Raw genomic sequence first — 25,042 nt, forward strand, 5'->3', positions numbered from 1 at the left:
ATTTGGAAATGGTCGATCTATGTTAGCCTTTTGAAGGAATACCGGTAGATCGAGTCATCATTGTCATTTTGAAGATAATACTATTTAAATACAGGAGATGATAGTAAAAAAACTTGAATAAGATGATGTTCGTGCTAGAATTGTTTAAAGATGTGACGACGTTCCTAGCAAGTAGCCCCTATACTGGTAGCTTCGGACAGTCCGGTAAGTTCGGACGTTTTAAAAATGACGTAAAATCGAAGGTATAAACGCGACGTCGCGAGCCAATCTTCTGACAATATTTTGACAAGAAGACACACTGTCGTATTCCAGTAAGAAAAATAAAAAAAATGCGCCGTAAACAGGTAAGAATTAAACAGTTTGTGTAAGAAAAACATAAAACGAAGCTATTTATCAACGGTCTCCATGGCGAAACTCACAAATTTATCAAGAATCAACAAAAATCGTCTGTCTTATATCCGACAGGGAATTCAGCAAAGGGAGACAATCACAATATTATGATTATGCGTCACAACCAATAGGCGCTTTAAATAAATAGAGGCCCCGTATGGGGAAGTTTTATGCGTGTAAATTTTATGTTGCAAATAACGTCATCTGGTTTTCAATTAGCGGTCAATTAGTATAGTAGTAAAGTTTGATATCATATTTTAATGGATATCTTGTACTATGTATTACCCTTTCTTTTAGCCGAAACCATCGAAATATGGTTAATACAGGGTATACAGAAAAGAGGCACTTGTTCTGGCTGTCGAAGCTGTCCAAAAGGGATTGTCGCTGCGGAGAGCCGCAGCACAATTTTGTGTGCCACGGGCCACCCTTGCTGATAGAGTATCGGGACGGATAAGTGGTACAGTAACCAAGGAGACACTCTTTAACCAAGAGGAGGAATTGAGGTTAGTGGAGTTTTTAGAGTCACTGGCACAGCTCGGATATGGGGCCACTAGAAGTCGACTCAAAGATTTGGCTGGGGATTTAGCCCTTAGCCTTGGTAAACGGGGAAAGAATAAGCCTTTAAGCAACGACTGGGTCTCGGGATTTTTACAGAGATGGAATCTTCCCGTGCAAAGTATGCAACCCATTATTTCAAGAAGAAACATTAAAAAAGTATGACTTATTAAACAAGCCAGAGTGCATTTACAATTTAGATGAGACCGGTATCCAGCCAGAACATCGCCCCCCAAACATTATTGCCCCCACCTATGAAAAGGCGCAGTCAGTTACATCCCCGAGATCAACAACAACTACCGTAATTGGGTGCGCAAATGCTATGGGCAATCACGTTCCACCTTTCTTTGTTTTTAAAGGGAAACGGGAGAATCCCGAGCTTATGAAAGGTAGCTCTCCGGGTTCAAGATTTTGTATGTCCGACTCTGGGTGGTCAAACAGTAACGTTTTAAAAATTTATCTTGAGCAGCATTTCATTCCGAACGTCCGACGTGGAGAGAATGACAAGCAACCGATATTGCTTCTTTTTGATGGGCATAGTTCTCACACATCCACTGATCTTATTGAATGGGCCATTTCAAAAAATATTATCTTATTTGTATTACCTGCTCATACATCACACATTTTGCAGCCATTGGACGTAGCTATTTTTGGCCCCTTTAAAGGTCATTATTACAGGGAATGCGCTGCATTTATGCATAGGCATATGGGTAGATCAGTCACCAAATACGACATGGCAGAAATTGCGTGCACGGCATATTTGCATGCAACGAGTCCCTTAAATATTGTATCGGCCTTTAGAAAGACGGGAATATACCCCTTTAACCAACAGGAGATTCAGGCTGAAAAATTGTTCCCATGTGAGACTTTCAGGGAAGACACGCCCTTACAGAAGGTGATTGCAATGAAAACTGGTAAAGAGGCAGTTGATAAATACTTCGAAGACAAGTACAACCGTAGAAGTTCTAGCCCTATGTCACCAAAGACAGGTGTTCAAGTATCAAAATGCACTTGCAACAAGGCCATATTCAAACCTAAACCCAGTAGAAAACAAATAACCGAGGACACTTTCTTGCAACAGCTGTACGAATACGAGCATGCAAAAGAAACCCGTACTGGCACAACTGCAACGAATCCGAAGAGTCCCCAACCATCGAAAAGTGGAATTCACAACAACTCCATTGAAATTGCTTTAAGCGATAATGACATTTCCGATGAAGACTCTGAGGTTTGCTGTGTATGTAAGAGTTTTTACCCACCATCGGAAAAAAATCCTTATCTTAAAATTGTTAATTGTGCCTATTGCGATAAATGCAGGCATTGTGTGCATCTATCTTTTTGTCACGAGAAACGAGTCATAAGGAGAGGAGACACGTTTTTGTGTCCCCACTGTGTTTAGTTAATAAATTATTGCGTTACGTGTTCTCCCTTATCATGCTTTTCATATTGTTCTCGTCTTAACATTTATATAATCGTGCGTAGTCTTTTAAACGAGAAACATAAGTACCAATCTTAAAAACACCAAGTCGGTAGGGATGTGTGTATAGTTGTGATTGACGGCAAAAACATACACATATCCGTACTGTTATCATTTTTCAATTTTTGCTGTGTAAAATCTGAAAAGGATATTGTCGTTTCAAATTATATATATGTAAATAAGCAGGATAAGGGAAGTTAGATACAGTTAAAATTCATTTTACGACACGGGGTCTCGATCGAAAAGGATACTAGTCCGGTTTTATCAGCTCGACATGTAAACGTCATTTGCAATTGAGACCGTCGAAACGTTACTGACGTTATATTTATTTCTTCATGGTTATATCACAATTGTACTTATTTATTATTCGTTTGAGCAGATTGTGGCATGTTAATTGTTTTAAAATGATGAAGACACTCTCCTTATACCGTTGCACTAAAAATCAATGTTAATCCCCCTTCGAGAGCCTCATGCAACTTCACAACATCCGGGCGTCCGAACCTACCGGTGCGCCCAAGCGACACAGAGAGGTCAAATGGGTCATTCTCTATTTTTAGTAAGTAAATGTCTTCGGATTGTTCTGATGAAATTTCATGTTGTTGTTAGTTTGTTTATTGTTCATATTTCAATAATCCTGCACTTTTTTGCTACTTTTCGCTTAATGTCAATCCGCATGCGCCAGTCGTATACTTAAAGTGTCCGAACCTACCAGTTTCCAGGCTAATTGCTTGATGACCCAACTGTCGGCAAACATGTTGTGAGTAGCGGTAAATTGCTACACTTCATTCTATACATTATTTTAATTTTATATTTGCGTCTTCGTTGACTGATAGAATTCCATACTAGCCCATTATAGATATTTTCTAATGAGACTTAACCTGTGCATCAAGATGTTGTTCGCGTGGCTATAGTGATGGTTTTTTTTGTTCCAAAGTGTGTGCAATTATCAAAACAACGTCGGAGTACTCAAACAAGAGCTGCGTTTGTGAAACTTAATGCCCACTACTGCACGTTTGACATTTGACTTTAAAACATCATGACGGATTTTTTCCCCAACACATGTATTGCAAGATAAGAAACAAATACATAGACAAATACATATGCAACACATCTTAAGCCATACGTTATATATGTACTTATAGACTATGACATACAAAGCAATTAGCATGGTAAAGTGGACAATAGTTCTTTATTTACCTAACAAGAACGATAAACTTAAAAATAATACACAGAATATCAAGCTAGTGCAATGTCTTAGCACATGTCTTTTAGTTAACTATTCTACAGAACATATGCATTTCCTCTATATATTGTATTCTTAAGGGTGGAAATATTACTTTTTTGAAAAACAAGATTACAGACTGTTGTATGGTGTTTTTATTGGAGATAACATAATAAATCATAGCATGGAATAGAAAGCTAGTTAGCGTCCATTGATATTTGACTAAGTTACTGGCCTTAAACATTATCTGAAAGCGTTGATATTATTCCGGGAGTGTTATTTCAAAGAAAAATTCATTAGTCCAAGGCCCATAACTTCGCCAAAAATCAATATAAAGGAACGAAACTCACTCTTCATCTATAAGTCATGTAGGTAGACTTACAAACCAAACATCAGCTAAATATATGAAAGGGTTTCATAAAAAAGCCTTCGGAAAACGGTTAGAGTAGAAAACAATTCTCAGTCCAAGGCCCATCACTTTGCCAAAATTCAATGGATCAGAACAAAACTAACACTGCATCTGTAAGTTGTGTAGGTCGACTCACATACCAAACATCTGCTAAATTTCAGAAAGCGTTTCGAGAAAAAAGGATGAAATGTTTTAAGTCCAAGGCCCATCACTTCACCAAAAACCAATGAACCGAAACGAAACTCACACTTTATTAGGAAGTCATGTAGGTAGACGCATATACCAAAAATCAGCTAAATATGTGAAACTGTTTCGTAAAAAGACTTCGGAATATATAAAACGGCCCATAACTTCGCCAAAAATCAATGGACCGGAGCAAAATTCACACATCATCTGCAAGTCAGGTTCACTGAATATACAAAAAACTCAGCACAAAATCTGAAAGTGTTACGAAAAAACCTCTAGAAAACGTTTTTTATAGACAAAGTCCAAGCCCATAACTTCGCCAAAAATCAATGGATCTAAACGAAACTCACAATTTATCTGTAAGTCACGAAGGTGGACTCGCATACCGAAAATCAGCTAAATATCTGAAAGCGTCTCGTAAAACACCTCAAGAAAAAATATCCAAGTCCAAGGCATATAACTTAGCAAAAAATAAATGGACCGGACCGAAACTCACACCTCGTCCTTAAGTCATGTACTTGCACTCACACACCAAAACTCAGCTAAATATCTGAAAACTTTTCGTTAAAAAATCTCCGCAAAACGATTATTATAGAGGATTTTTTTTAAGTCCAAGACCCATAACTTCAACAAAAATCAATGGACCGGAACGAAACTCACACTTCATCTGTTAGTCATTGAGGTAGACTCACACACAAAATCAGTTTAATATCTTATAGCATTTAGGAAAAGTCCATAAAATGGACTGTCGGACGGACACACGGACGGACACACGGACGGACGGACACTCGACTGCTATATGCTACAGGGGGCATAAAACGGGTCTTAAAAATGAAAACTGTACTTGCTCGAGAGTTTTTCTATCGATCATTTCCATAATTTGTCCGTTATAAAAGACATGTAAGGAATGTTATTTGTCATAAATACACCAAAATGTTTATGCACATTATGTTTACGTTATTCATAGTCAACGATGGATGAAACGGTTTAATTAATTCGCGAGATATTAGCATTTATTTGCGCCTTTGAGGGTTTAATTTATACCAACTATTTATCTGCCCAGATGAAAAAAATATAAATGTCTGATTTCAATACGGCTGCCGTTTCATTTTGCGAATTTGCGACCATGAAAATATCGGTTTTATGAGCAATCCAATTTATGTGTGATTGTATGTCAGAGACAATGTCACTAATTTACACTAGAAACATAAGTGAACCTAAAATAGAGCATTGAGGAACATCGACGGAAAATTCAATGGCAATTGAATGCGCTCCCGGAAAGATTACTTTTTGTTGGTGATCAGAAAGATAATTAGGCTAAAAACATAATACTATACATCCTCGAACGACTGCTTGTTGTAGTTTATAATAAATCTGTGTGACATACTTAATAGAATTCTCTACTTATATCAAAATTACGACTCTAATCTCAGATCTAGCACATTGTATAGGGCTCTGAACAAATGTATTATAAATACATCAGTATTATGTATCAATAGGAAGAAGCCACATTGAGTCGACGCAAATAATGAATTTGCACCAACAAAACTTATGTCTCAAATACATTCGAAAAGTATTTAGCACTGATATAGGTCGCTAAGGCTGGATCATAATTTGTAAAAATCGGGCACACATTTGCAATTTTGCAACAATAAAGATTTTTTAAGTATGGAGACAAGAGTTAATCAAATCACACAATGGGTAGCTTTATTAATGGATATTTTATGTTTAATGGGCCTAATATATTAAAACCGCAGGTCGCTAGCCGTGATATGTCTAATTTGGATTATTTTTGTAATTAGAACTACAATAAATCTTAAACATTTGATTTTGCACGGTATTTACATATGTCATAATATTTCTTAGATTATTTGGTAATGTCTGAAAATGATTCCCTGTTACGGGAAACGACGCGATACGCTATTTATCATATTCAAATTAATTGATTGAATATTACGTAAATTTACAAGCTGACCATGAAGTTGTAAACTGATGTGCTCAACGTTACACATGTGTAGTATGGTGCATCGACTTCATCGTATAATTGTTTACACGTAGAATATCACAGATAAAATAAATAGATAATATCTTTAAATAAAAGCAGAATTACGACGAAAATGATGTAAGTATTATCTAAGAAAACATTTGAAATTGTATAGACCTACACAAACACAATAAAACGTTTTTAAAACGCCCATGGAGATAAGGGGACGAATTTTGGGCAGTAACTTCACTAGTATAATGCCACTGTTTCGACAATGCTCTTACTTTAAACTCTTCTTCAAAGAATGTTGAATCACTTTGACATTTCTCGTGAATGTAGTCCCAGAGATCATGAAGTTTTATTCCCGGGAAAAGTGCATTGAAGCTGTAATAATCGTGGTCATCACTTGGGCCTGCATTTCCTGCACCAGTCAATGTGATGCTGCCATCTGGATATCCCGGCAGCAAATATGAAGTTATTTTTTGTAATAATCTAAGAACCGACGTAACAGTTAATATATAAATGCTTGTTTTCAATAGATAAATGTTTATTATTCAATATATTTGTATAACATGCTATAATTATAACTTGTATGCCCGAATCAGCATCTTTGATCCTGCAATGTTTATAAAGATGATGGCTAGTACTCAAAATGCATTAATTGTTTCGATTAAACCTAAATTCAAGGAAAAACAAACTAAACAACGTTTCTTTTACAAATTTAAAACATGTGCAAATACCTTTAGATGCGACTTGAATTTTTTCGTCGACGGCGATCTGTTTGTCACTCTTAGCCCGATCGTTGTTGTCAAGCCTGTTGTTCAATTTTGACTCTATCTTAGTAGGTTTCGAAAAATCAGAATAACCTTTTGTGTTGCTGAAAAAAAATCAAGCATAAGACGGAGACAAGTATGTCTTCGAACAATGCAGTCTATAATCGTCCGCAAGTGACATTACTGTATACTTTAATCATTTTAAATGCAACAGTTACTCACTGTTGAAGTTTTCGCCGCCTGAAACACACGATTGCCACAGCAATTATGGCAATAATAGCTGAAACGCTGGCACAAATACCTCCAGCTAACTTGATTGCGTTAATTTCTCCTTTCTGTTCAAGAGCTGCAATAGGCTTATGAATGTATAAATGTTTACTTTGCCCAATACATATGTAACATAGTCTGTGTTTTGTTTGTTCATGTATGTTTTCTGCGAGAGTGTAAAAACACACTTCTTGAAACAGTTAAAGTGATTTAAAAAGCAGAGGCATTCTTACGTTTACAGAAACTATGTTCCATTTTGTACCCAGCATGGCATTGGAGAGACACATCGCAGGATCCATCGACGTGATGACACTCGTCACAGTGGCAGTCCAATGAGCAGTTATGTCCGTAGAATCCTGGTTCGCATGCTGTTTTACAACAAGTACAAGCACACCATTTGAATACTCGTATGTTGAATAAATTGTCTATACTTAAAGAGACACTTAGCGAAGAAAAAAGACGTATTAATGCAAAGTAAAAGTACGCAATCTTCTGCTGACAACACGCAGCATAAAGCAATAAAAATAACGAATATGACTGTGTTACTTTCTCTTTTCTGTTCAATAGCTGCAGGGAAACTAATTTATGCATACAATTTCACTTTTCCCATGAACTATGTTGCATAATCTGTGTTTTGTCTGTACATCTGTATGTTCTGCGCGAGTGTACACAAACACACTTAAACAGTTGAAGTAAATTAAGAAACTATAGGAATTCTTACGTTTACAGAAACTATGTTCCATTTTGTACCCAGCATGGCATTGGAGAGACATATTGCAGGATCCATTGATGTGATGACACGCGTCACAGTGGCAGTCCAATGAGCAGCTTTGTCCGTATGATCCCGGTTTGCAGGCTGTTTAACAACAATGACAGTCATAGCATTCAAATAATATGTACACTTGGGGACTTTTGTAACGCATCACTATTCAAACTTTAATATCTCAGTTATGAGTAAAGATGTTGTTTTAAAACTTTACATACGATCATTTGACTACATTATATGCAAGCTCATGATAAAATCATTCATCCGTGACGATTTGACGCTTTAGCACGTGGGATAGGTGTGGTTCCATATTTTTGCACGTGGAAATGTTGAACCGCGATTTAATTCTTGTTTTATTTCAATTTAATTATTTTAGGTGGGTTCTTACACAAGGAAACATACAATTAATTTACAAAAAAATATAGCTCGTATGAATATTCAGGAGCGCAATCGCGCACTTTGCATTTTACAGGCTACCTTTCCCACTTGCTATAGCGTCCGATCGTCACGAATGAATGATTTTATCGATTGCTTGCACATATTGTAGTCAAATGATCACATGTGTAATTAAAAAAAATTAACTCATTACTGAGATAATCAAGTTTTAAAAGTGTTGCGTTAGAAAAATCACCAAGTGTAGTAAAAGGAGATATACATGTTATACCAATTTAATTTCAAAGTTTTTACACAGGAAAAATATAACATTAATTAAAGAAAAACAATTTGGCTCGTATGCATATTCAGGAGCGAAACGGCTCAATCGGCATGTTGCAAGCCGGTCAGTTATTAAGACGTGTAAGTTTATGCGTTTTACTTTTCACGTTGTTATTATTTAGCGTTGTACGAGTTAGCGAATTTGACTTTTGAAGTGACGTTTTTAATTTGTTAAGTTTTATATGTTGTTGTTTTTCAATTTAAATTAAATTTTCAGGAATTATCAGATATGTGTTGATTTATTCTTGGTCAAAATTTCAACACAAGCCGTTCAAAAATAAGGGAGCTATATTGATCTGATTAAGTGATGCGTTAGAAAAGTCTCCATGTGTAGAGTACGAAACCTAACGCTGACAAACCAGTTTTTAAATTATAACGGTCACGAAACAAACATAGAAGAACACATAATATATAAGTATTGGACGTAAAGCCGTTATAATGCACATTTGAACAATAATGTTATATTATGTCAATATATTTAAATTCGTCACAGGTACGATTCAGTCTCACATATTTATACGCAGGGTTGGCACCAATCGACCGCCCCCGGTTTAAACCGGCGGTTTTTACCGGTTAAAACCGACCCGGTCAATACTCCCAAAGTGGTCATTACTGGTCAATACTGGTCGATTGAACTTTACCCCCAATTTTGATTAATACTCCATGCTTAATTAAACAATATTGATAATATAAATTAAATAGACATGTTGCCAAGAATGTCTTCAGCTAATAATACCCACTATTTGATACCTGTTCACGCAATTGATAGGCCAATCTCTCAAAATTTTGCAAATTAGTCAAAGTTGGCCATTTTTTGGAGAACTGAATATTGAACAATGATGTGCATTATCAAAAGTTTATTCAATGTTTTGAGATCAAAAAAGTGTATACACATATGAACATGTCATCATCATTACATCGTACAGGCATTGTCAAAATGTGTGTTGTTGACCTGTCACACATTTACAAGGTAATGTTTTCATGTCCACGGAGAAACCGGAAACACACAACTAACTTGGCAGCTTTCTGGATTCCTAAACGGCTTCTGAGCTTTGTTTGGATGAAACCGAAGTTGGAGAAGATTCTCTCGAGAAACGCTGAGCTGCATGGAATTGGGAGAAGTTTCATGGCTAGCTCACAGAGTTTGTCATCAAGAACTGCTTGTCGCTTCAAGCAGGACCACATACAATGGGCTGCACTTAGCTTGAACCAGAATTCTCCATGAAGCGAAGAAGGTCTGGAAGGCATCAGGTCACCTCACTAACACTGTGTCATGTGCTGCATTGCACTGAGATGCGTCAGGTCGTTTGCCGCGATGCAATCTTGGTGAGGCAGGGTTGAAGCTCTTCATTCTCAAGGAGATCAAGCCAGGACTCACATTCATCCACAAGAGAACATGTGTCTGACTGTACCTTATCCAGGGCCAGGACTACTGGTGACAGCTATTTGTGCAGGTGCTTCACCTCGTTGAACAGTCCCACATTCTGAATGCTAACACAAGCATCATGTACGGTCTGTTCTTAATATAGGTCTCTAAGCAGGGCAGTTGACTATTCCACCTGGTGTCAGCAGGAAGCTGAGGCTTTACGGTTCCCGTTAAGTTGCTGAGTAGAGCCCCAGGCGCATGGTGATTCATTAAGTACTTGTTGACTTCCGTCACCTGGCTCATCACCGTTGAAGGAGTTATGCCCGAGAAGGTTGAGCCAGTGCGCAGAATACCCATACACTGTCAAAGATGGGTCGTGCTCAACCAGACTTCTTCTCATCGCCTCCATCTTCTTCCCGTTATCTGTAACTACCCCAACCACTATAGATTGTAGGTTTCTTTAGCCTCTGCTATGCATTCCTGCGCCAGATTCGTGCAGTATGCTGCTGTCTTCTTGTTGTCGGCAGCATCGTTGGCGGACAAGAATTATGCCTTGCCGTCACAGTGAAGGCCGGTGGCAATGACAGGGGTATTGTGTATGTCCGACCACCCATCTTGCCTAAGGACAACATCTTTCTCCTCTAGATTTTCCTTTACTAAGGCTTGCAAATAGTCATGGACCTTGTCTAGGAGGGGTTCGTCTATATCCTTGTGGGATGGAGGGTGTAGCCTGGGCGCAGCATCTTGGTCGTATCCCGAAACACTTCATTGTCAGCCACATTAAATGGAATGTTGCACGCGTAGAAAAAACTTGCTCATCCAAGGAATCACGCATGGTGGTATTTGTCACAACACCAAAGTTGCTTAATGACTGCTGTTTCTGGCTTTTTTGGCGTTTCTGGCTGTGGATTGCTCTTAGTAGGAACTGGAGCTGGAGTAGATTCTACAAGCACAGTTTCACCTGCATGCATGACACTACTTGCAGAAATTCCGTTCCCATTACTTTTACATTTCTGTAAATGAGTTCTGAACCGTATCACTTTGGCACTCACTTCAAGCGAACATTCTTTACACTTTGCAACTGTCTTATTCCCTCCTGTTAGTAAGTGGTATAATCCCCACACAGGATCTTTGGGTTTCATTTTAAGCCTTCTGATTTAGACAATGTTAAAACTGTGAATGAAAAGCAGGAATGATGAATTTAATGAGAGGTATTTTTATATATTTGCTAATAGCTATATTGCTAAAACAACACGACTGCCTGCCAAGTGCCAACCTGTCAATTACTGTGTATTAGTTGTTCCTCATGCCCCACTGTCCCCACAGTCTTATCACGGTCTTCTCACCTATACAGGTTTGGGCACCCAAAACTGATAATAGGACCTTAAATGGCTCCTTTTTGACACGACCCTTAATTGTCATGTATTCTTGCCTAGATTTCTTTAAATTCTTTTTCAACAAAATAGTGAAAAAATATTTTATTTTCCATTGATATAAAAATAAAAAACATAATAAGAAATAATTATTTAAAAAAAATAATAATAAAAAGGAAGAGTCTATGGTAAACCCACAATTGGAAAATTTATTTGTTTGGCAAAATCAAGAACTTTGATTGCTTATTCATTTGAAGACCAATTGAACTTAAAAATATGAAAGGAAAAAAAAACATCTTAATACAGAAAGGAGACAAGTAAGAAGTAACTATTTAATGAATAGCAAGTTATCTCCTTTTGTTTGAGTGATATGAAATAGCCTAAGGGCAGATTTGCTTCATTGTCAATATCACAGACATAACACTGCATGAAATTTATTACTAATTAAGGCTTTGGGGCCAGATTTATAACCCTAGAAAACACAAGAGTTCTGTTTGTACATGTGCTTATCAAATAGATATATCAATAGATAAGTGAAATAATATGGTAACTACAATAGTAATAGGGTTTAGTAACAGATGTGATACACTGAGATAAAGATATTGCCCTAGTGCTTATGTATTTGAGGCCGTTTCCATGAATTACAAAGAAGTAATTTTTTACAGGTTAAACGATTTTTTTACAATAAATAACTCAAAAATAAGTTTATCAAGTACAGATTTTTAAAGTCTTCCTTTGTGATGTTTAAATGCTTTAATTTTCAATCGACCAGTAATGACCAATATTGACCGGTTTTAACCGGGTATTGACCGCCGGCCCGGTCAATACTCAATTGATAGGTCAATATGCCAACCCTGTTTATACGAAATGCATATGCAATCTATGTGAATAATTTCCATATCATAAATCCTTGTGCTTATTTTATTAAACTTGTATAATTTTTTTTTTAAATAAACTGAGGAAATTATAAACGTTTTCATGAAAAAATATAATTATACATGTTGATCCCATATTTTACTTGCATGTCAATATCTTACCAACACTACAGTTAGAGCCTGACCAGCCTGGGACGCACTGACCATCTGGACAGTGCCCGGTAACATGGTCACATTTTGATTCGTTGTAACAACGACATGATGAGGAGCAGTTCACACCAAAGAGGCCTTGCTCACATTCTATGAAAGTATATCGGACAGGTACAGTGATATGTAAGGTTACAGCAGACGTAGTGTAAGGAGTGGTATATTAAATACATAGGAAGTCAATACAGATGCATACAAATGACAAATGACGTGTTATTTTCACATGATAAACATACAAACACATCAATACGATCACCACAAACAGCTATTGTGCTAACATAAACGGGAGATAAATTATGCATTTTACCGACGCTGCAGTTACTTTCAGTCCACACAGACGAACATAGATCATCGGAACAGTTGCCAGAGACATGGTCGCATACAGCTCCTGATAGGCAATGACATAGGGAGGAGCAATTTAAACCAAACAGGCCTTGACCGCATGCTGTAAAGGTTGTGAAGGCAATTTTAATTAAGGAGGTACCAAAGAAGCACATGGTAGAAGAAAGCATGTGGCCTAAATAGTATCCCTATGCCTTTGTTAAGTTTACTAGTATATCGCATTCGATATAATTACATTGTATACATGTTCTGTATGCATTCACACAATCAGGAATTATTAACCAAAATTAAAAAATATAACCACAAATAAGGGAAGTTGCTGGTATGTGATTTTAATACGCTATGTTTTCTTCCTATATCAATCATTAATATATTTTATGTTTTCGTACTCGATGGATGTTAATCTGAAATAATTTTACTTTGAAAGAAATACAAATATGTCAACAAAAGTTAAAGCAGAAATAACATTAATATTTTGATCCAATAATTCAACTGCTTATCTTACCCACGCTACAGTTGGTGCTTGACCATCCAGGTGCGCACTGACCATCCGGACAGCGTCCGGTAACATGATCACATATTGATCCGTTGTTACAATGACATGATGAGGAGCAGTTCACGCCAAAGAGGCCTTGATCACATCCTGTGAAAGTTTATCGGGCTTGTACAATGATATGCAATGTTATCGAAGACGTAGAGTATGCAGTGGTATGTGAAATATATAGAAAGTCTATGCATATGCATGCAAGAAAAATTATATTTACAAGAGATCAACATACTAACACATGAATACTAACACCATAAACATGCATTGTGCTTGCATAAAATGTAAATAAGTTATCCATTTTACCAATGCTACAGTTACTTCCAGACCACCCAGGAGCACATAGATCATCGGAACAGTTGCCAGAGACGTGGTCGCAGCTTGCTCCGGGTAGGCAATGGCAGGGAGAGGAGCAGTTTAAACCAAATAATCCTTGATCGCATGCTGTAAAGGTGAATCAGATTAAAAGGTTTGAGTGTCAATCGTTGTAAAGCACGTAACACTAGAAGCACGCTATGGAAAAATTAGTTTGCCATAATAATCTAAAGGTAAACAAATATGTGTATTGTAATCGCATTCGATTTAATAACATTGTATGCATACATTGTAACATATGTTTTGCGTTTAACGATCGGCTGACAGCTATCAAAAAGTTAACATCTTACCAACGCTACAGTTTTTCTCAATCCACCCAGGAGCACAAAAATCATCGGAACAGTTGCCAGAGACATGTTCGCAGCTTGCTCCAGATAGGCAATGGCAGGGGGAGGAGCAGTTAACACCGAACATATCTTCACCGCATGCTTTTAAGATGAAGCAGATGAAAAGGTTTGATTGTACCTTTTAGAAGAGGGTATATACCTAATTAGCATACAGTAAAAGTTAACACTTGGTCATAACAATATACCGGTATGAAGTTTACTTGTATGCCGTATTTGATATAATTACACAGGCTGTGCACGCATACACAAAGTCAAAGACTCTATACCAAAAGTAAAAAATATTGGTAAAGATGGAATGTATTGCGGCATTTAATTTGCAAAATTTCTTTTCCATATCAATCATTTTATTCAATGGTTTTAACCTTAAAGTAGCCTTTTCACAGATTTTGGCATGTTTTGAAGTTTGTCATTAAATGCTTTACATTGATACATGTAAACATTAAAACGCTTTAGTAAAAAACATGAATAAAATTAAAGAAAGAAAAAAGTAACCCTCAACTGGGCTCGAACCACTGATCCCTGGAGTAAATGGGGTAAAAGTCTATCGCATAGACCACTCGGCCATCCGTCCTCACACAATCAGTGATGTATTTTATACTTTATATAAACAATCCTCGTAGTATCACGAAATATAACGACAACAAAACTCTCCAAATTATTCAATCGTTTCGCGTTGCAACGCTTTATAATTTTCAGGTTTTTAAATCGTCAAAAGATGCATATAATGGATATTTTAGAGTATGGTAAATGTTCAGTATTACTGTTTCCTCACAAATATCATCACTACAACCAAAATTGCGAATCTAAAACAATTTTGTTTAATTTTGTCAATTTACCAAAACATAAAAAGGTCCCTTTAAACATAATTATATCCGTGAATTATGAAAGCAAACGTAAAATGAAGGTCTTACCCAAGCTGCAGTTAGTGCTGGACCATCCAGGTGCGCATTGACCATCCGGACAGCGCCCGGTAACATGGTTACATTTTGATCCGTTGTAACAATGACATAATGAAGCGCATTTCTCGCCAAAGAGGCCTTGATCACATTCTATAAAAATCAATCGGGTAAAGACAGTGATATGCAATGTTATAGCAGACGTGGTATACGCAGTGGTATAAAATATATACGAAATCTGTACATTGTGAATACAAGAGACATTTTAATACGATCGCAAAAAAGGAATGGTTCTGGCATAAACTATAATAAATGTACACATCTTACCAACGCTACAGTTACTTCCAGTCCACCCAGGAGCACATAGATCATCGGAACAGTTGCCAGAGACATGGTCGCAGCTTACGCCGGGTAGGCAATGGCATGGGGAGGAGCAATTTACCCAAAATAATCCTTGATCGCATGCTGTAAAGGTGGGGCAAATTATACAGTATAATTCTACCTTGTAGTAAGGGACGTAAAATTAGCCAAAAATAAAATTAAAATTTGGTCATAATAAGTACACTTGTATGTTGATTTTGATATAATTATACAGAGAATGCGCAGACTCAAGAACTCCATACCAAAATTTAAAAAGTATATTCAAATACCGAAAGTATACATATCTGAAATGACCATTGCGAGTTATGTCCAGAGTAATTATCATCCCATTATGTATAATATATATATATATATATATATATATATATATATATATATATATATATATATATATATATATATATATATAATAACCTACTTTCAGTGCAGGCTTTTCCTTTCCAACCGTCTTCACAGAACTCATTTTCACATGCACCCGTAACACTGTCGCATGGGCCCACACGGCAATGACATTGCTTGGAACAGTTAACACTGTAACTTCCGTGTGGGCAGTCTGCATGATAACAAAAACAGTTCTGATATACGGTTTCATAGTATGTACACGTACAAAGTATTGCATCAAGTTAAAACACACACACTATTTTGTGTATCTTAAATACTTATATTAGACTAAATGGAAATTACAACCAATATTTGATTTAATATGTTCATGCCTTGTTACATTGCTGACAGAAAATGTTCGATTTCACAAATAAATTACCGTTTTTTATTCCCATACTATACAACACCAGTTAATTGCAATCTTGTCGTTACCTGGTTTGAAATATTTATAATGATAATTACTGATTTTAATGAAGATTGTTATTTAGTTTCTAGACGTTCAACAGTTTGCGCGTGTTACTTGCAAAATATAACTAATGTAATGTTGGTTGCATAGATTACCTCTAGCTGACAAACTCGTTCGTTTTGCTAACATATTTAAACAAGAAAAACTGCTCAAACAAACGTGTAATCCTGCTAAACTGTTATCTACTTGATTTATTTAAACTCATTCGATCAATTACCACCTGTATAAAATGCGAGGTAAATTTAGTTATACATGATATTAACAATCAGCGTTTAAGTTACCTGCTTGTCGGTATATCATAATCTCGCATATTGACATAGCAGTGCTAGTGCCCATGGATGCCCAACCCGTAACTCGTACAACTTGTATTTCCCGTGGAGGACTCAGTTTCATTTCAATGGGCTTTAGTGGGTATGGAAACGTTTGATTCTGAAGAGATTCTTGTCTCAGACCCATTGACACATCCATGTTGTTAAACTGCCCTGGATCTGAAATCAAGCATTACTTGTGCACCTCATCTGAATAGCAATACAAACATATTACATATAAGTAAACATAATACATATATATATATTTATTTTTAACTGAATTGTCTTTATTGGCAAACTAAGTACCAACATACACAAATTTTGGCGTTATCGGAAAATAACTAGAATTATTTAATGGAAATTCGTGCATTAATCACCTCATCTTTCAGACAGAATAAAATAGATATTGCATAAATGCCTAAAATGCATACCATCATTACGTGCCAAAACAAGAACTCGTTCCACAAGATAAATTCTGTCCAGAGTCAATTGCACCCACGCTGGTCTGTAGAGCGTGGCGCAGCAGTCACAGCTGGGTGCATAACATTTTGCAGACTTATTAAGCGGTACACCATCGTTGACTTTATATGCGGCCCATGTACTATATGCGGTACCATTATTTGTCACATTGATTGCCGAGATAGGGATCCGGATGTCTGAAACACATATTGGTATGAACACGATTTCTTTATACCGTATATAATAATCCGTTGTTAAGTTAATATGTGTTGGTTTCCGACTATAAGATTTTATTTAGTCAAATTAAACATGAATTTATGTATACATTTGGTGTTGGTGATCAATCACAGTGACATAATCATAACCATTATTAAACTGAATAGAAAATGTGTCTTGATTTAAAATCGGCCTGAAAAATCAAAAATTTAATTCTTATTAATTGGAAAAAAAGTTTGCATTAAACACATGTTAAAGCCCCACTTATTTTGTAATGATAACAATTGATATTTATTAAAAGTATGTCATTATCAGAATAATAATGTTTATTTTTATATTGACACTTTATTTGACCTGCATACAAATACATTTTGTATTGCACTCACAGACTAGCGACGATCTAAATAGAAACATTTGTAATGTATGTAGGTAAAAACAATATGGCATATAAGAATAAACATTTTAATTTGCTCATGAAAGATTCAATTAACTAAAATATGCTCAAAATAGGCAATGCGTGATAAGTTATTTTAAAATTATAAATAGACAAAAGCATACGACAGAGCTGGAACGGAGGTCTAAAATCGGCTCGCGGAAGACATAGGTCCGAGGGCCATTGTCTGAGCCGATTAAAGATGTCCGGTCCAGCTCTGGAGTATGGTATCGTTTATAATACACACAATCATTTAGTGTTTTAAATTGCAATTACGTTCTTCAACAAAACCAATAATCCGAACTTTAATTGTCACGAAAATAATAAATTAGTTACGCATGACGTGTATTGTGATATCTAAAATAGTGACGGAACAAACCATTTTCAGCTTGCCATTTTCGGGACGACGATTTAAAAGTTGCTAATTTTGAAGGGAACATATTTGAATTTATAAAATGTTTTACAAATCAAAAACCGACAAATGTCAACGAAAATTATTGGCTGTGTGTGTCATGGATAATTGGAGACTTCAATAGTATTTAAATAAATCAGTCTGACGTGTTACTCGATTTCGTTAATCGTGTCTCTATTCAGAATGGTTATCCTCCGATGTTCATGTTTTTGTGATTAATTAAGTTTTTGAATCAAATAAAAGCAAATATAAGCGCATATTGGTTAATTTATTTTTAGACAAATAAGATTGAAGTTTTCAATCAGGTAAAAATTTGATTTTGGCACTATTATGCGGTTGTTTTTCTTATGACTTCTTTTTAATATTAATATACGATTCATGTATAGCCATCATACTCACCAATCCAATCTGTAGTTTTAGTTATATGCAGTATTTTAATAATATAAATGAGTAGGTTTGTATATATATTTCTTTTATGGTATTCGGTAAAATTAAGTCAATAACTCTTTGACTAGACTGAATTCTCAACACATGTTTGTGCGTCGATCGGATTCTTTTCAGATGCAATGTATATAAAAATCGGCCCATTGCACTTATATTTCCTTGGACTTCATCGGCCCGGCGGATACAAATAACGGCCCGCTCATGGCGACAGTCTGTTACTAATTTTTTGTAACGAAATTTATTTTTCAAGGCTTAGGTTGAACCCTGGACAGGCTATATTTTACCCAAATGTGTTTGCTGTTCACCGTTACATGGGACATTTACCTTTTATGGAGCAGTTTTCAAGTTAAAATCGTACGATTCTTGATTATTATTCCAAGATTCCCAATTGTTACTGTATGCTTGATTACCTTCAGAACGGGCTAGGCTATATGTTCAATTATAATATCAGCCGTCGTTATTCGTATCACGTGATTGACGAACGCACACGCAGACGGAGCTACATATTAACGGACAATTCAGAGAAATTAATTCAACCCAACTCTAGTGTTTTTTTGTACAAATTGAGGCCCCATTTCTATTCTCAAAAATGACATTTACATTTTTTTTCAAAAAGACTTGATATTAACAAATCTAAATGACCCTGGCCCAATTCCAAAAATATTAAAAAATAAAGTAACCCTCCCCCATTGTGTCACACCGGTCTTACTGACCTGTGTGAATGCGCGCTAAGCATTGTGGAAAACGGACTTTTTTCCATCATGGCGTTGGTAAACATAATAAACACGGAAGTGAAAAATGGTAATTAATTATTATCAAAAACAGGCCCCATCAAACCGGGCCAGCTGTAATATATATTTGGATGCAGTTTGTGCTTCAAAAGGAGCCACTTTTCATGTCAGTCTATTGTTTGTAAGAATCACTAAACACGTAACTTAGACTAACTAAACAGTCAACACGTTGCAAGACTGTATCTTCGAAATAGTAAATAAATCTAAATCATAAATAAATATTTATCATTAAATACCTGCTGAAATTTGAGAACGTAAACGATTTAAAATAAACGCTGTGAACATTACAAGGAATCTTACATGTAGGCCTGATGTGTGAGAGGATTAATCAGGGATAAAATAAATGGAGTTCGAAGGATCAAACATTTTGAGGAGGACGTCATGGTATCTTGGACATTTGGCACTTTCATATATTTATTTAGTAAATACTGAAAATGCTGAATAGCTTATTGCAACATCAAAGACGAGCAGGTGAGATTTTTACAGCTTTATTTTTCTTGGCATAATATTGTATGTTTTCCATTTAATTTATATGGCGCTCAATTTTAGCTCGGCTGTTTTCAGTGAAAACCCTATGTATTGCCATAGACAGCTAGTCGTCAGACGTCCGGGTCGTGCTAAAACCTTTACATCGGCCCTAAAATCAAATTGCTTCCACCTATAGCATTGAAACCTCACATGTATATGCACCTTGATGATTTCTACACACCACACCCATTTTGGGGTCACTCGGTCCAAGGTCAAGGTTACTAACCTCTAAAAAAAATAATAATAAATTTCATTTATTCAAAACTGCACCACAGCCTAGCTTGGCACCCATTATGTGGTGCTCTTGTTTATATATAATTTTAAAAATGTATTAATAACCAGAATAGTTAATGCATGTATAAATAAAAAGATACAGCCATGAACAGTGTGTTTTAATTTTTAATAAATATGCTTTGATTGCGTATATGCAAAACAATGAAGTTCATATATTGTTAACTGATTTTTAAAATGTTGAATGTCACACCTTACATACCAGTCCGTTTATGTACAGACACTTTATGTACCATATTTACAATATATAGAGATAACTAATTTAATATGAATGTGTGTTATTGATGAAATGTATTTTGTGTGATAGTATTTATGAATTTAGACTTATATATTGGCCATAGATTATATTTTTTGTCGGATTGTCTAAGTGTCACTGAGTGTCTTAGTTTAATTTATTAGCCCAAGTACATGTAGTACTTAATAAATGATTTATTAGTCTTACCTGAAATTGAAGTAAATTATAAAAATTCATTTGTCTCTTATCTTATCCTGACTAAGGATTTTAAAGCTTAAAATGTTTGCATTATATTGTATAATTGAAATGTGATACTTTAAAGAGAAGAGAGAATGACCTTAAAGTTCAAACTGTAAAAAAATCAAATTATTTCCTTCTTTAGACTTTAATCATGTTTAGAGAATGACCTTAATTCATGAGAACTGCTATGAATGAATGGAAAATAACACCTATATTTTATGTAGGTGGTACGTAAAGTTTCAAAGTTCTGGTAGTACATAAAATGTCTGGTACATGTACATAAGGTGTTACACCCTAAAATGTTCATGGTATCAGTGTTTCAATAATGTAGTGTTTTTTATTATGTATTGCTTAGGTTGTTTTGTTTCAAATTTCAAATTTGCATTTATTTTAAAGCATTTTCAGTCATTTTGTGAATTCCATGTTTTTTGTAATAAGGTGAATTATGTTGCACATGGCGTCAAATATTAATGCATGTCTCTATGGTGTGGAGAATGTTGTCCGCTGGGCGTGGGTTCGATTAATACTCTGGAGGAGTTCTCATGATCGTCTCCATGGACAACAAGTACTGGTGTACCAAGTAGTAGTAGTAGTAGTAGTAGTGGTGGTGGTGGTTGTGGTGGTGGTGGTAGTAGTAGTAGTAGTAGTAGTAGTAGTAGCAGTAGTAGTAGTAGTAGTAGTAGTAGTAGTAGTAGTAGTAGTAGTAGTAGTAGTAGTAGTAGTAGTAGTAGTAGTAGTAGTAGTAGTAGTAGTAGTAGTAGAAGTAGTAGCAGTAGTAGTAGTAGTAGACGTAGTAGTAGTAGTAGTAGTAGTAGAAGTAGTAGTAGTAGTAGTAGTAGTAGTAGTAGTAGTAGTAGTAGTAGTAGTAGTAGTAGTAGTAGTAGTAGTAGTAGTAGTAGTAGTAGTAGTAGACTAGTAGTAGTAGAAGTAATATCAGAAGTTGTAGTAGTAGTCGTAGTTGTTGTTCTTGTTGTAGTAGTAGATAATTAATTAATTAGTAGTAGTAGTAGTAGTAAGAGTTGTAATGGTTGTGTTTGTATTTGTATTGAATTCTGATAATACAACACACTGATGCTGCAGCTAACGATGATGATGATGAATATGATAATGCTGCTGCTGATTGTGATGATGATTGTATGATGAGACTTCGGTATTATAAAATTTGTGAGGTTCAAACACAAAACCTGTTGAATAATAAAACTTCTCATTTTATGACAAAAGAGCTAGATTGTAGAGTAAAAAATAAGTACAGTATAAAATTCCCTAATAGGAAAGCTACCATTAAAGGACCATGTGGGCATCATCAAAAGCAATGCATGAAACAGTTATATCTCTTTCAAATGCACTCAATATTGCTGTTCCAATTGATATGCTCAGAAATGCTTCTGAATTGGCATACACCAATGAGTACTTTCCTTCAGTTATTTCTTCTAAAGACACATTAACAACACTGTCGCCCTAAGCAGGAATTCCGGACGCCCCCCAAGATGTTCCCTCCCCAGACATTCCCCCCATTTTAGTTTTAGTGTTTACATTACCCCCCCCCCCCCACCCCACAATAAATTTATAATGGTTTGGTTGAAGTATAATCTTGATTTATTATCAAAATGATAATTTTGCTTATGCAATCTAAAATGTAATTAACTTTTTATATGAAGCAGCTTGTTTGTTGTTTTCTTTGGATTAATCATTCATTATTTTTGTTAAACTGTTTAAGGAGTGCATGTAAATCATTAGTAAAACGTGCATGTTGGTGTACTAGAGGAATACTAGAGGAATACATGGGATATTCTCAAAATCTTATACATGTTGTTTTTAATATAATTAAATAGGATCAATTGATGAATTAATTCAGTTTGAGTCAACTTGGGCTGGGTTGTGGAACTATAGTTATTTGTTGTTTTTAATCCAATTAAATAGGGTACTATGAAACTGTCAAAGAAAATATGCATTCATACGCATATAATCCAAGTATTGGATGTCACTGATTTTTTCAATTTTGCTAGTAGCTAATTAAAACTAATTAAAACAGAATTGGACTTTCCTTGCAAAGTATTTCATTATTAATAATATAATAATATAATAAGCTAATGTAATCAAAACATATTGATATTTTAATAATTTAATTCAATGATATTAATAATATTTAAATTTGCCCCAAAATACTAGAGCAGGTAGATAGGAAGGATTTTTTTGGGAAAACCAACAGTGTTGTCAGTGTAAAATATTTGTAAAGCTTCTTCAATTTCAGTTTTACAGTTTATGTCCTGCAACATATTCTATGCTACTTTATTTTACTATGGTAAGTCATTAAAGTGTTATTTATTTTTCAACTATATAATGTGCTAATCTCATATAATGAATTACTACCCCATTTAAAGATGACACCTAATCTAAATTCATTAATACAATAGTTATTATTGTTTTATTGTAACATACTATTCCACTAAAAATGACCATCATAGAACATCAATGCTGTGCTTTATCTAATTTTTTCATTGATCTCAATTATTTAAAGAAAAAAATCAGGCACTTATAAAAAAATATATAATTAGGGTGTCAAAATTTAACAAACTGAACAAGTTAATTTGAACTTCTCTTGCAATACAAATGGAGCCACTTGAAATATCAAATTGTTCCCATACTAGTCGGCAATATAGCTATGACATTGTGTCTATTCAAAACATGCATCAGACACACCTTCTGAAACTTTTTAAGCGGTTTTGAAAACGCTATTTCATTGCAAACATTCGTCAATAAAGGATACAGTTGTTATACAACCGAAAGTGAAAGTACAGTTATAAAAAAAATTAATAAAGAGCGAAAATGTTGAAAACTAACGAACATTTTAATTGATACTAACATAAGACCGTAAGACTGAACAAAATAATACTTAACTTTTAAATCATAACATGAATGTTTACTTATAAAGCAAAGTCTTCATTCATCCGCGGACTTCTTTGTGTCGTAGTCATAAATGCCTCCAAATGGACGTGTGTGATGCGTCTAAGTATAGAGGTGACAATAACGTAGTGACGTCACCATCTATGTATAGAATGACCCTCCCCCCTCCCTGTGGAATTAATTCATCGTGAATATAATTAGCAGACCCGTCTGTTGTTATGTGACATTCGAAACAGATTGACATCGTTTAATTCGTATTCCAAATGTAGAGATCACAAAAATAGGCGTTTAAAACGCCCCATGGATTTTTCAACAGTAACAGGCATTAAATAAGCTTCTATTCGTAACAATATTGGTCAAAGCCTCTTATCAGTTTTCATTTGCTATACTATCCCCAAAATATGTCTTATTCGGGTCTCTTGCAATAGAATGGGATAAATGCGAATGAATTGCAGATCTAAAAGCCATGTTATACCCACGCAGCAGTAAACTACCCTCATGTTTTTAACACCATTAAATCAAATGACTTCATTTGCGTGAATATATGCGGATGTAAAATTACCGTCAGGATATATTTTTCGTCCGGGTTTTTGGAACGTCGGCCTTTTGTTCACTTGTCAAATTCGAAAAATGTCCTAACAAGAAAATATATGGCTCTATCATTGTTTTTATACTAATGGCCTTCACATTCACTGTTATTATAACAATAATAATATGTTACAGGTAAAACATTTACGCGTTCACATGTTTCCATCGTAAATTAGAAGACGCATACACTGTATTTCAGTAATATATATTTAAACTGTCAAAAGGAGAAAGTGACGGTGTAGCATTACTACTACAACTTCTATTACTACTTCTACTACTATTACTACTACTACTACCAATACTAATAATAACTACTACCACTACTAATATTACTACTACTACTACTACTACTATTACTACTACTACTACTACTACTACTACAACTACTACTACTACTACTACTACTACTACTACTACTACTACTACTTCTACTACTATTACTACTACTACTACCAATAATAATAATAACTACTACCACTACTACTACTACTACAACTGCTGCTGCTACTGCTGCTGCTGCTGCTGCTGCTGCTACCACTTCTACTACTACTACTACTACTACTACTACTACTACTGCTACTACTACTACTACTACTACTACTTCTACTACTACTTCTACTACTATGATGATGATAAATCTGATCGTTACCTGCTCCTGCGTATGCACTGAGTAAAAATCCGAGTAAAAACAAAGCAAAGCAGTCGTGTTTGAACATGCTGTAATGTATAACTGCCAGCACTCCCGCTATCGTTCTTAATAAAGGAACATTCTATTTAAGTGATCGTTCTGTGCACTTAGAAATGGTAACCAGCAATCAATTAAGCGTACATTGACGGCAAATCAAATCCACAAACATAAAACTGTACAAAGATATTGACTGCGGTTTGTTAAATTTC

The 25,042-nt window shown here is 35.3% G+C and overlaps 1 protein-coding gene and 1 long non-coding RNA gene across 2 annotated transcripts in view; both read right to left on the reverse strand.

The window, feature by feature from the left end:
* The window catches only part of LOC127878313 (multiple epidermal growth factor-like domains protein 6), a 105,794-nt gene that overhangs the window by 9,118 nt on the left and 71,634 nt on the right, over positions 1–25,042 (reverse strand). The gene's annotated exons all lie outside the window — the stretch shown is intronic.
* LOC127877912 (uncharacterized) lies at positions 6,550–7,332 on the reverse strand. The gene is made up of 3 exons (XR_008048665.1): positions 7,219–7,332; positions 6,964–7,100; positions 6,550–6,671 (listed from the first exon to the last, which is right to left on the reverse strand). It is a non-coding gene; the product is annotated as an uncharacterized LOC127877912 (long non-coding RNA).

The sequence above is a fragment of the Dreissena polymorpha genome, chromosome 4 (assembly GCF_020536995.1).
Source record: "Dreissena polymorpha isolate Duluth1 chromosome 4, UMN_Dpol_1.0, whole genome shotgun sequence".
NCBI classification, from domain to species: domain Eukaryota; kingdom Metazoa; phylum Mollusca; class Bivalvia; order Myida; family Dreissenidae; genus Dreissena; species Dreissena polymorpha.